General features: G+C 39.5%; 1 protein-coding gene across 2 annotated transcripts in view; it reads left to right on the top strand.

The window, feature by feature from the left end:
- The window catches only part of WDR70 (WD repeat domain 70), a 365950-nt gene that overhangs the window by 108225 nt on the left and 245357 nt on the right, over positions 1-12368 (top strand).

Here is a 12368-nt window from a genome sequence, read left to right as displayed (position 1 = left end):
ACTTTAAGAAAGAAAATTGTCTTCAGTGGATCCAGCCTTATCAGGTGAGCACTTAAAAGCAGTTGGGCTCTTCCTGGCAAAAGGTATTCTAAGTGTAGGAGGGACTTGATGTCAGGGAGATTCTCTGCTGCTGGTTTTGAAGATGAAACCAGAACTTGTGAATGATGAATTTGAATATATAGGCAAGGAGATTTCTAAGCAAAATGTTGAAGGTGCTGCCTGGTTTCTTCTTGCACCTTATAGTAAAATATGAGAAAACCAAGGGAAGTTTTGTTAAAATGGAACCAAGACTAGATGATTTAGTTAATTTTTAGCCTATCGAGATGACAAAGGATGCTAACATATAGCAATAACTTCTGAAAGCATGGTATGGAGAAAGCCAGGGATGTGGCTGTATAATAACTTCAGAAAGATCAAAAGATGAGAGTATTCAGTCACACTGGACTCTTCCAAGAAATTAAGGGTGTGCCTCACAGATCTTCTTAACCAAACCAGGTGATCTCTAGGAAACTTAAGAGTGTTGCTCCTTAACAAGTTAAACAACAGCTATAGATAAAGAACAGGTTGTTTTGCAAAGATTTGTGGGTTTGGCTTTCATCATTACTTAATATGTTTGTTTTTTACAGAACTGCATTAATTTTCCATTGCTCTGTAACAAATTACCAAAAACCAGGGACTTAGGACACCCCCAATTTATTACCTAACAGCTGTTTAGGTCAGAAGTCTGTCACAATGTGGCTACATTTCTCTGCTGAGGGTCTTACAGACTGAAATCAGGGTGTCAGTAAGACTGCACGCTACTAGGTCAGCATTCCTAATGCATTCCTTGCCACATAGTTCCCTCCATCTTCAGGGTCAGCAAAGGAGAATCTTTCTCATGTTGCATCTAATGGAGATTGCACATAGTGTCTAGAAAGCTAAGAGTAGCCCCAGCTGACAGGCAGCAAGCAAATAGGGATCACAGTTCTACAACCACAAGGAACTTGTATTGTGCCAGCAACCAGAATAAACTTAGAAGCAGATTATTTCCCAGAACCTCTAGAAAATAGTACAGTTCTACTAACATCCTGATTTCAGTCTGTGAGATCCTGAGCAGAGAATCTAGCTACGTTGTGCCAGACTTCTGACCTACGCAGCTGTTAGGTAATAAATCGGGGGTGTACTAAGTCCCTAGGTTTTTGGTAATTTGTTACAGAGCAATAGAAAACTAATGCAGTTCTGTAAAAACCAAACATATTAAGTAATGATGAAAGTCCTTGAGGAGTTGTTAGGGATTGTGATCAAACAAAGAGCAGGAGTTAGCTTTTGGGTAGGAGGAGGGAATACTTTTTTTTTTTTTTTTTTTGAGATGGAGTCTCACTCTGTCGCACAGTGGCGTGATCTCTGCTCACTGCAACCTCTGTCTCCTCGGTTCTAGCAATTCTCCTGCCTCAGCCTTCCAAGTAGCTGGGATTACAGGCGCCCACCACCATGCCTGGCTGATTTTTGTATTTTTATTAGAGACGAGGTTTCATCATGTTGGCCAGGCTGGTCTCAAACTCCTGACCTCAAATGATCCACCCACCTTGGCCTCCCAAAGCGCTGGGATTACAGGTGTGAGCCACCGCGTCTGGCTGGAGTACTTTTGCACTGGGAATGGAAGGGATAAGAATGAGCTCATATGCAGCTATTTTTACAAGTGGTAGCTTTAGATAGGAAATAAATAATGCCTCCATCTATTAGCAGAGACATTTCCTAGTTTTGTATTGGGAGATATTGGGATAGGGCCTTCAGTAGAATTGTAAAGACATAGAACAGCTGTTGATGGTTGTGAGAGAAACATTACTGGAAGAATTATGGAAGTATTACGGGCTACAAAATGTAAATTTGTAGAAACCATCATTCTGCATGTTCATATCCATTATTGAGTCTTATTCAGGAGCCTAGGTATTTGGATGGACTACGGTGACTGTGGGGGAGAACGGGGGAGGTTATTTTGGAATAAAAGCACTTCATTGTAGATTCAACAAAAGGACACTCAGGATTATGCTGAGAGAGTGGTTCAAGTTTAGGATATTGAAAATTTAAGAATTCAAAAAACTGCAAGATAGGAGGTTGTGTGGCCAGTAAGTGTGATATCTAGAGCCTAAAACATATTTGGTGATAAATATTTGTGAAATCAGTAAATATTGAGAGTTCAGGATTTTAGAAGCATATTATGACCATTCATCATAGTGGCAGAATTAGCCATAGTTGGCACTGCTGAAATATCTTGTAACAAGTCATCAGAATTGAGTAGGCCAAGGAAGATTGAATTTGTTTTTGAGGTATTCAAATGGATATTAAAATTACTCAGGAATTAGACTTGGACTTTAGAATCCTTGATTTATGCAAGCAAATGACTAAGAGTGTGTTAGGGTTGGCAAACCATGGCCTTGGGGCAAATCCAGCCACCACCCTGTTTTTGTAAATAAAAGTTTTATTGGAACATAGACACATCCATTAATTTACTATTCCCTGTGACTCCCTTTGAATTGCAGTGGTAGAGTTGAGCAGTTATAGCAGAGAGCATGTGGCCCACAAAGCCTAAAATGTGATCTGACCCTTTAGAAAAAATGTGTGCAAATTCCTGAATTTAAGCTGTGAGTATTCTTCCCAGCAAAATGTATTCACACAAAATTTTGTTGACCATTTCAGGAGATTTGATAATTCCTGAAAGGTGGTGAATGGACTCTAGTTAAGAAGAACTTTTGGATCTGAGTTCCCAGTATATTCCATACTATTTTCTGCTGCATTTCGTCTCTTCTTGGGGGTAGGCTTTGTTAGCTCAACATGCCAAAGACATGGGTACTATCATTCAGTAACTACAGATGGCACTGTTACAAAGGGAGCTGTTTTTATAACTCTTGTCATTGGGGTAGCCACAAGAGTACAGACAGATTACAGACAGATTATCAGCAATCTCTCTCTCTCTCTCTCTCTGTCTCTGTCTCTCTCTCTCTTTCTCTCTCTCTGTGTGTGTGCGTGTGTGTGTGTGTGTTTTGAGGAAACCAGTGTTGGTCATGGATAATTAATGTCCTCTCTCAAAGTATAGCATATTATGAGAAATAAATAGTTGCTTAATTCTTTCTTCTAGGCTACTTCCAGTTAAGGCTGTTAAATAAAGGAAGAGATATTTTTCAGGAGTGCCTATGTTTAGATAAGAGAAGAAGAGAGAAAAAGTAGTTTATTTGGTGAAAAAGTGTTTAGTCACTAACTGTTCTTTAATAGGTGTCTCTTTAAAAATTGTTCCACTAATGTTAGCCATGGTACTGAATCTGTTTAGACCCATTTAAGAATCCTTAGTTGAACTTCATTTTGTTATGACTAATTTTGGTCACTGTTTTAACACAAGGGCACTTAACATTCCCATTGCCTTTGTCATGCTCCTGTCTTTACAAATAAGAAACAACATTCACAGTCTTGTAGGTTTTTTCTGTTTAACCTACTATCTGTGTTCTTATTCTGGGTACTTAACAGTAAAGGTGACCACATGTCCTTTTATCCTAATGAGAGGTGAAGCCAGCTGGACTTTCTGGGTCAGGTGGGGACTTGGAGAACTTTTCTGTCTAGCTAAAGGATTGTAAACACCAATCAGCGCTCTGTGTCTAACTAAAGGTTTTTAAATGCACCAATCAGCACTCTGTAAAAATGGACCAATCAGTGCTCTGTAAAATGGACCAATCAGCAGGATGTGGGCAGGGCCAAATAAGGGAATAAAAACTGGCCACCCCAGCCAGCTGCGGCCACCTGCTAGGGTCCCCTTCCACCTTGTGGAAGCTTTGTTGTTTCACTCTTCACAATAAATCTTGCTGCTGCTCACTCTGGGTCCGCACTACCTTTATGAGCTGTAAACACTCACTGTGAAGGTCTGTGGCTTCACTCCTGAAGTCAGCCAGACCACGAACCCACTGGAAGGAAGAAACTCCAGACACGTCTGAACATCTGAAGGAACAAACTCCGGACACACCATCTTTAAGAACTGTAACACTCACTGCGAGGGTCCATGGCTTCATGTTTGAAGTCAGTGAGACCAAGAACCCACCAGAAGGAACCAATTCCGGACTCACTAATGTCTTCTGCAATAGGGGTAGTTTTCTTTTATTAAAAAATATCCTTTCTATTTCAAGATGACATTTCAACTCTAATCAATAAATATCAGTAAAAGATCTGCTTTCTGGGGTCTGCCTTTAAGACCTGCATGGGTTGAGTGAGTTGTTGGGTTGCTGTTTAGACAAAGTACAAGAAGTATGGTTCTAAGGATGGAATTGAGTAGCAGCCATCTGTAGAATTCCTGAGTCTGGGAATGAGGAGAGGAAGCTGGTAAACTAGGAACTGACTGGGAGATAAGCAGGCTATGCATTGGATTAAGAGACTAGGCAGAGATGTCAGTGGAGATGGAGCTTAGTTAAGCAGAGGAGGAGACTGAGAGTGTGGTGTAGTGTACAGGATTGGGGAAGACAAGGTAGTTTAGGATCTAAGTCCTCAAAGGCTGGGCATGTCTTGGATTATTGGAATGTTTCTTTTATTGCAAATCATGAACTGTTTTCCTTGCTCAGAGGCAGATATCTAATGGGGCAAAAATCAGACCAGATCCCTGTTAACTGCTAGTCACTAGAAATTATTTTCTTTCTTTTCTTTCACTCCCCTTGCTTCACTCCCTCCCTCCTTCCCTCCCTTCCCCCCTCACTCCCTGCCTCCGTCCTCCCTCCCTCCTCCCTCCCTTTTCCCTCCCTTTTCCCTTCCCTTCTCCCTTCCCTTCCCTTCCCTTTCCTTCCCTTCCCTTCCTTTCCCTTCCCTCTCCTTCCCTTCCCTTCCTTTCCCTTCCCTCTTCCCTTCTCTTCCCTTCCCTCTTCCCTTCTCTTCCCTCCCCTTCCCTCCCTTTCCTTCCCCTCCCCTCCCCTTCCCTTCCGTCTTCCCTTCCCTTCCGTCTTCCCTTTCCTTCCCTCTTCCCTTCCCTTCCCTCTTCCCGTCCCTTCCCTCTTCCCTTCCCTTCCTTCTTCCCTCTTCCTTTTCCTTTCCTTCCACATGCAATCTGGCCTTCAGCCCAAATTTATCTATACTGAGAACTTGGAGGGAGTACAATGAGCTATTTCTTTGCCCTGAAGTTGTTTGCCCTCGATAATAGGTATTTTCTTTTTCTCTTTTTTTAATTAATTATTTTTTTTCTTAAGCATAGGCTGACAAATTTCTACTTTCAAAAGAGATTAATGGGACCCTTAGAAATCCTTTGGATTTCAATCATTTTATTTTTCAGTACTTTGCACAGATTTTTGTTTTGTTTTGTTTTTTGTTTTGTTTTTGTTTTTTTTAAGACAGAGTCTCACTCTGTCACCCAGGCTAGAGTGCAGTGGTGCAATCTTGGCTCACTGCAATCTCTGCTTCCTGGGTTCAAGTGATTCTCATGCTTCGGCCTCCCGAGTAGCTGGGATTATAAGCGTGCTCCACTAAACCTATCTAATTTTTGTATTTTTAGTAGAAGTGGGATTTCGCCATGTTGTCCAGGCTGGTCTTGAACTCGTGGTCTCCAGTGATCTGCCAGTCTCAGCCTCCCAAAGTCCTGGGATTACAGGCGTGAGCCACTGCACCCGGCTGGTTGCACAAAATTGAGATGAATTTTACTTCTCTATTCATGGCACTCTATTCATTTGCTTATGAAAATAATTTCATGGCACTCTGATGGTCAGTTCTCAGCTCTGGTAATACTGTAACTCTCAGTAGCAGTTGACACAGCTGATTACAGTCACTTCCTTGAAACAGCTTCTTTACTTGACTTTGAATTTACTGTGCTCTCTTGGTTTTCTTCTTACCTCACTGTATGTTCCTTTTCACTCTTGTTTTTTCACCACTCCTTTTCTATTCAACTTCTAAATATTGGAATATCCCAGGGCTTGGTGTTGAGCCCTCTTTTGTATTATGCTTCTGCCTCTGGATATGTGAGTTTAAATATCATGTATAGACACTAATTACATACAAATTTATAGATTTTATTCTATTTTCTCACCTGCCCAGTATTACCAACTACCTACTTGACAAATTTAGATGTATCTCACCTTAACATGTCAAAAAAGGAAATTGTGACTTTTCTTCCTAGACCTATTCCTTCTGCAGTTGGTTGTCTTTATTTCTCAGTAAATGGCATTGCCATTCACCAGTTGAGGAAGCCAAAAACCTGTAAGTTAAACTTGACTTCTCCCTTTTCCCTCACACCCCTCATCTGTACCATTGGCAAAATATGTCTTATCAACAAAACTTCATGAAGAAAGTTGTTACAAACATTTGTGTGTAGGTTTCGTGTGAACATGTTTTCAAATCAGTAATACCTAGGGGTGTGATTGCTGATCGTGTGGTTAGACTGTATTTAGCTTTATAAGACACTGTGAAACTGTCTTCCAAAGTGGCTAGACCATTTTACATTCCCACCAGAAATGAATGAGAGTTTCCGTTGCTCTGTAGCCTCACTAGCAATTGGTATTGTTAGTTTTTGGTAGTTTAGCCATTCAAATAGGTGTTTAGTGGGATCTCATTGTTGTTTTAATTTGCATTCCCCCATGATGAATGATGTTGAGCATCTTTTCATGTTTGTCATTCTTTTTTTTTTTTTTTTTTGAGATGAAGTCTTGCTGTCTCACCCAGGCTGGAGTACAGTGGTGCAGTCTCGGCTCACTGCAACCTCCACTCCCCAGGTTCAAGTGAGTGTCCTGCCTCAGCCTCCCAAGTAGCTGGGATTACAGGTGTCCACCACCATGCCTGGCTAATTTTTGTATTTTTAGTAGAGATGGGGTTTCACCATGTTGGCCAGGCTGGTCTCGAACTCCTGACCTCAAGTGATCTGCCCACCTTCGCCTCCCAAAGTGCTGGGATTACAGGTATGGGCCACCACACCCGGCCTGTGTTTGTCTTTCTCATATCTTTTTTTAATGAAGTGTCTATATCCAATTTTTTTCTGCTCAGATTGAGGAAGAGAGAAGTGTTCATTTTGTTAATGTTTGTTTTTCAGTTTTTTTTTTTTAAATATATATATATTCTCAACTTAAGTCCTTTTTTAAATATGTGATTTGGAAATATTTTTTTCTCTCTTTCTCTCTCTCTCTCTCTCTGTCTCTCGTCTCTCTCTCTCTCTCTCTCTCGTCTCTCTTTCTCTTACTCTGTCACCCATGGTGGAGCGCAGTGGTGCAATCTCGGTTCACTGCAGCCTCGCCACCTCAGCTGGGATTATAGGTGCACACCACCGCTCCTGGCTAATGTTTTGTATTTTTTATAGATACGGGTTTGGCATTTTGCTCAGGCTGGTCTTGAACTCCTGGGCTCAAGCGATCCACCCGTCTTGGCCTCCCAGAGTGCTGGGATTACAGGCGTGAGTCAGTCTGTGGCTTTTCTGTTCATTCACCTTGTAAAGCAGAAGTTTTAAAAATTTTAACAAATTCTAATTTATCAATTTTTTTCTTTATAGATTGTTTTTAAAAATATTTTTAAAAATTTCAATAGCTTTTGGGGTACAAATGGTTTTTATTTACATGAATGAATTGTACAGTGGTGAAGTGTGAGATTTTAGTGCACCCATAATCTGAGTAGTGTACATTGTGTTCAATATGTAGTTTTTTTATCCCTCATTCCCCTCCTTAGGCCCTTCTGAGTTTCCAGTGTACCACTGTATATACCTTTGTGTACCCATAGCTTAGCTCCCACTTACAGGTGAGGATATACAGTATTTAGTTTTCCATTCCTGAGTTACTTCACTTAGAATAATGGTCTCCAGCTCCATCCAAGTTGATGCAAAAGACATTATTTCGTTCTTTTTTATGGCTGGGTACTTTTTCATGGTGTATACATACCATATATTCTTTATTTACTCATCAATTGATGGGCATTTTGGTTGGTTACATACCTTTGCAATTGTGAACTGTGCTGCAATAAACATAAGTGTGCAGGTGTCTTTTTGATGTAATGACTTCTTTTGCTTTGGGTAGATACGCAGTAGTGGGATTGTTGGATCGAACGGTAGATTTACTTCTTTGAGAAATCTCCATATTGTTTTCCATAGAGGTTGTACTAGTTTACATTTCCACTAGCAGTGTCTAAGTGTTCCCTTTTCACCACATGCACACCAACATTTATTGTTTTTTCACTTTTTAATAATGGCCATTCTGGCTGGACTAAGGTGGCATCTCATTTTGGTTTTAATGTGCATTCCCCCAGTGATTAGTGATGTTGAGCATTTTATCATATATTTGTTGGCTTTTTTTTTTTTTTTTTTTTTTTTTGAGACAGAGTTTCACCCTTGTTGCCCAGGCTGGAGTGCAATGGCGCGATCTCGGCTCACCGCAGCCTCTGCCTGCCGGGTTCAAGCTATTCTCCTGCCTCAGCCTCCCGAGTAGCTGGGATAGTAGTTGGGATTACAGGTGTGTACCACCACCCCTGGCTAATTTTTTGTACTTTTAGTAGAGACAAGGTTTAACTATGTTGGCCAGGCTGGTCTTGAACTCCTGACCTCAGGTGATCAGCCCGCCTTGGCCTCCCAAAGTGCTGGGATTACAGGCGTGAGCCACCATACCTGGCCTAGGCCATTTTTATATCTTCTTTTGAGAAGTGTCTTCATGTCATTTGTCCACTTTTTGATGGGATTTTTTTTTTCTTGCTGATTTGTTTGAGTTCCTCGTAGATTCTGGATATTAGTGCTTTCTTTGTTGGGCGCATAGTTTGCAAATATTTTTTCCCATTCTGTGGGTTGTCTCTTTACTCTGATGATTATTTCTTTTGTTGTGCAGAAGCTTTTAAGTTTAATTAGTTCCCATTTATTTATTTTTGTTTTATTTGCTTTTGGAGTCTTAGTCATAAATTCTTGGCCAGTTTCCAGAAAAGTTTTTCCTAGGATTTCTTGTAGAATTTTTATGGGTTCAGGTCTCAGATTTACCTCTTTAATACAGGGATGTCCAGTCTTTTGGCTTCCTTGGGCCACATTGGAAAAAAAAGAATTGTCTTGGGACACACATAAAATATATTAACATGGTAGCTGATGAGCTTAAAAAAAATTGCAAAAAGATCTTGTAGTATTTTAAGAAAGTTTACACATTTGTGTTGGGTCACATTCAAAGCCATTCCGGGCCGTGGTTTGGACAAGTTTGCTTTAATCCATGTTGAGTTCATTTTTGTAGGCATACAGTTTTATTCTTCTGCTTGTGGCTGTCCAGTTTTCCCAGCACCATTTATTGAATAGGATGTTCTTTCTCCAATTTATGTTTTGGTGTGCTTTGTCAAAGATCAGTTGGTTGTAAGTATTTGGCTTTATTCCTGGGTTCTCTATTCTGTTCTGTTGGTCTGCATATCTACTTTTATACCAGCACTATGCTGTTTTGGTTGCTGTAGCCTTGTCAATATAATTTGGAGTTAGGTAATGTTATACCTCTTGATTTGTTCTTTTTCTTAGAATTGCTTTGGCTATTCAGGCTCTTTTTTAGTTCCATATGAATTTTAGGATTGATTCTGTGAAAAATGATGTTGGTATTTTGATAGGAATTGCATTGAATCTGTAGATTGCTTTGGGCAGTATGATCATTTTCATGATATTGGTTCTTGCAATTGATGAGCATGGGACATATTTACATTTGTTTGTGTCGTTTGTGATTTCTTTCAGTAGTGTTTTGTAGTTCTCCTTGTAGAGATCTTTTACCTCCTTGGTTAAGTATACTGCTAGGTTTCTTTTTTTTTTATTTTTTGCGGCTATTGTAAAAGGGATTGATTTGAGAATCAGATCTTAATTTGATTTTCCAGTTTGGTTGCCCTTTATTTTTTTTCTCTTGCCTGATTGCTCTAGCTAGGACTCCCAGTATTATGATGAATAGAAGTGTGGTAAAAGTGGGCAACTTGGTCTTGTTCCAATTCTTGGGAGAGGTGGGGATTCTTTTCAACTTTTCCCCATTTAGTATGATGTTGGCTGTGGATTTGTCGTATATGGCTTTTATTATTTTGAAGTATATTCCTTCTGTGCCTAGTTTGTTGCTTGTTTTTATCATAAAGGGATGCTGTATTTTATCGGATGTTTTTTATGCATCCATTGAGGTAATCATATGGTTTTTGTTTTAAATTCTGTTTATGTGGTGAATTTGCATTTATTGACTTGCATATTAGGCCACTCTTGCATTGCTGAAAAGAAATACCTGAGACTGGGTAGTTTATAAGAAAAGAAGTTTAACTGGCTTATGGTTCTGCATGCTGTACAGGAAGCATGGCACCAGCATCTGCTTTTGGGGAGGCCTGGGGAAGCTTTTACTCGTGGCAGAAGGTGAAGCAGGAGCAGATACTTCACATGGTGGAAGCAGAAGCGAGAGAGAGAGTGAGCGGGGACTTGTTAAACACTTTTAAATGACCAGATCTTGCGAGAACTCACTATCACAAAGACAGCACTAATCCATGAAGGATTCACCCCCATGATCCAAACACCTCTCACTAGGCCCCACCATCAGCACTGAGGATTACAATTCAACAGGAGATTTGGCTGGGGACAAATACACAAACTATATCACATATATTGAACCATTCCTTCATCCCTTGGATGAAACCCACTTTATCATGGTCAGTTATCTTTTTGATGGGCTGCTGGATTACGTTTGTTAGTGTTTTGTTGATTTTTGCGTGTATGTTCATCAGGGATATTGGGCTGTAGTTTTCTTTTTTTGGTTACATTTTTTCCTAAGTTTGGTATCAGGATGATAATACTGGCTTCATAGAATGAGTTAGAGAGGATTCCCTCCTTTTTCTCAATCTTTTCTCATCTTTTTTTTTTTTTAACTGTAAGTTCAGGGGTACATGTACAGGATGTGCAGGTTTGTTACATAGGTAAACGTGTGTTATGGGGGTTGGTTGTACAAATTATTTCATCACTCAGGTAGTAAGCCTAGTACCCACTAGTTGTATTTACTGCTTTTTTTCCCTTCTCCCACCCTCCACCCTCTGATAGGCCCCAGTTTGTGTTCTTCCCCTCTATGTCTCTGTGTGTTCTCATCATTTAGCTCCTGCTTTTAAGTGAGAACAGGCGGTATTTGGTCTTTTGTTTCTGTGTTAGTTTTCTAAGGATAATGGCCTCCAGCTCCATCCACATCCCTGCAAAGGACATAATCTCATTCTTTCTTGTGGCTGCATAATATTCCATGGTGTAGATGTACCACATTCTCTTTCTCAATCTTTTGGAATAGTTTCAGTAGGATTGGCACCACTTCTTCTTAGAAGGTGTGGTAGAATTCTGCTATGAATCCACCTGGTCCTGAGTTTTGTTTTTTTTTCTTGGTTGGCTATTTTTTAAATTACTGATGCGTTCTCACTGCTTGCTATTGGTTTGTTCAGGATTTCCATTCCTGATGCAAGCTCTGGGGGTTGTATGCTCCTAGGAATTCAGCCATTTCCTCTAGATTTTCTAGTTTGTGTGCATAGAGGTGTTCATAGTAATCTCAAATGATCTTTTGTATTTCTTTGGTGTCAGTTGTAATGTCTTCTGGATTCTGTTTTCAGTGTTGTACATGAGAGCTTTTTACCAAACACAGATTTTCTCTAGTTTTTCTTAGAGTTTTACTGTTTTGGATTGCGGATTCAGGGCTGTCATCCATTTTGCATTAACTTTTGTATACAGTATGAATAATAGGTTGAGATTATCTTGTTTTGTCATATGATTGATTAGTTATTTCAGCATTATTAGTTGGAAAAACTGACCTTTCTTTATTAAATTTCCTTTGCATCTTTGTCAAATATTAAATATCAATAGTTGATGATATTTGAGTGAGTTTATTTTGGGGCTTTCCCTTGTGTTTTATGGGTATGTGTTTATCTTTTTCTGATACAGTACCATTCTGTCTTGATTACTGTAGCTTTTTTTCCCTTTTCAACGCTTTATATCGTTTATTAATGCAGTATATATTAGATCTAAAATCTGCAGTTTCTAAGCACACCATGTTTAGCTTTTACAGATCCTTCTGCAGTTTTAGGTTATTTCTACAGAGGTACCTTCAAGTGAATGAATAACATATTCTCTAATTCCTGAAAATATAGTACAGAATGAAATGATTTAAATATAATTTAGAGACATACTGATTATGGAAATAGATTATCTCTCAATACAATACTTTCTGTCTTGGTAAAAGTAATAAAGCAAAGAAAATAATTCATTTCTGAAGTTGCTCTCCTTCACTTGTAAAGTTCTGATCTCTTCCCACTATGCATATGTACCCTTTACTGTTAAGGAAAGCTTTGCATATGTAGATATAGAAGAATAAGCACGAAAATACTGAAGATATGTCATTCTCCTAAAGGAGACAAAAGTGGTTTTCAGTGATTCCTTGCCTCATGTTGATGAGTCTGTA

Source organism: Pan troglodytes, chromosome 4 (genome assembly GCF_028858775.2).
Source record: "Pan troglodytes isolate AG18354 chromosome 4, NHGRI_mPanTro3-v2.0_pri, whole genome shotgun sequence".
NCBI classification, from domain to species: domain Eukaryota; kingdom Metazoa; phylum Chordata; class Mammalia; order Primates; family Hominidae; genus Pan; species Pan troglodytes.
The sequence above is the reverse complement of the archived record's forward strand: the minus strand, read 5'-3'. Positions and strand labels throughout refer to the sequence as shown.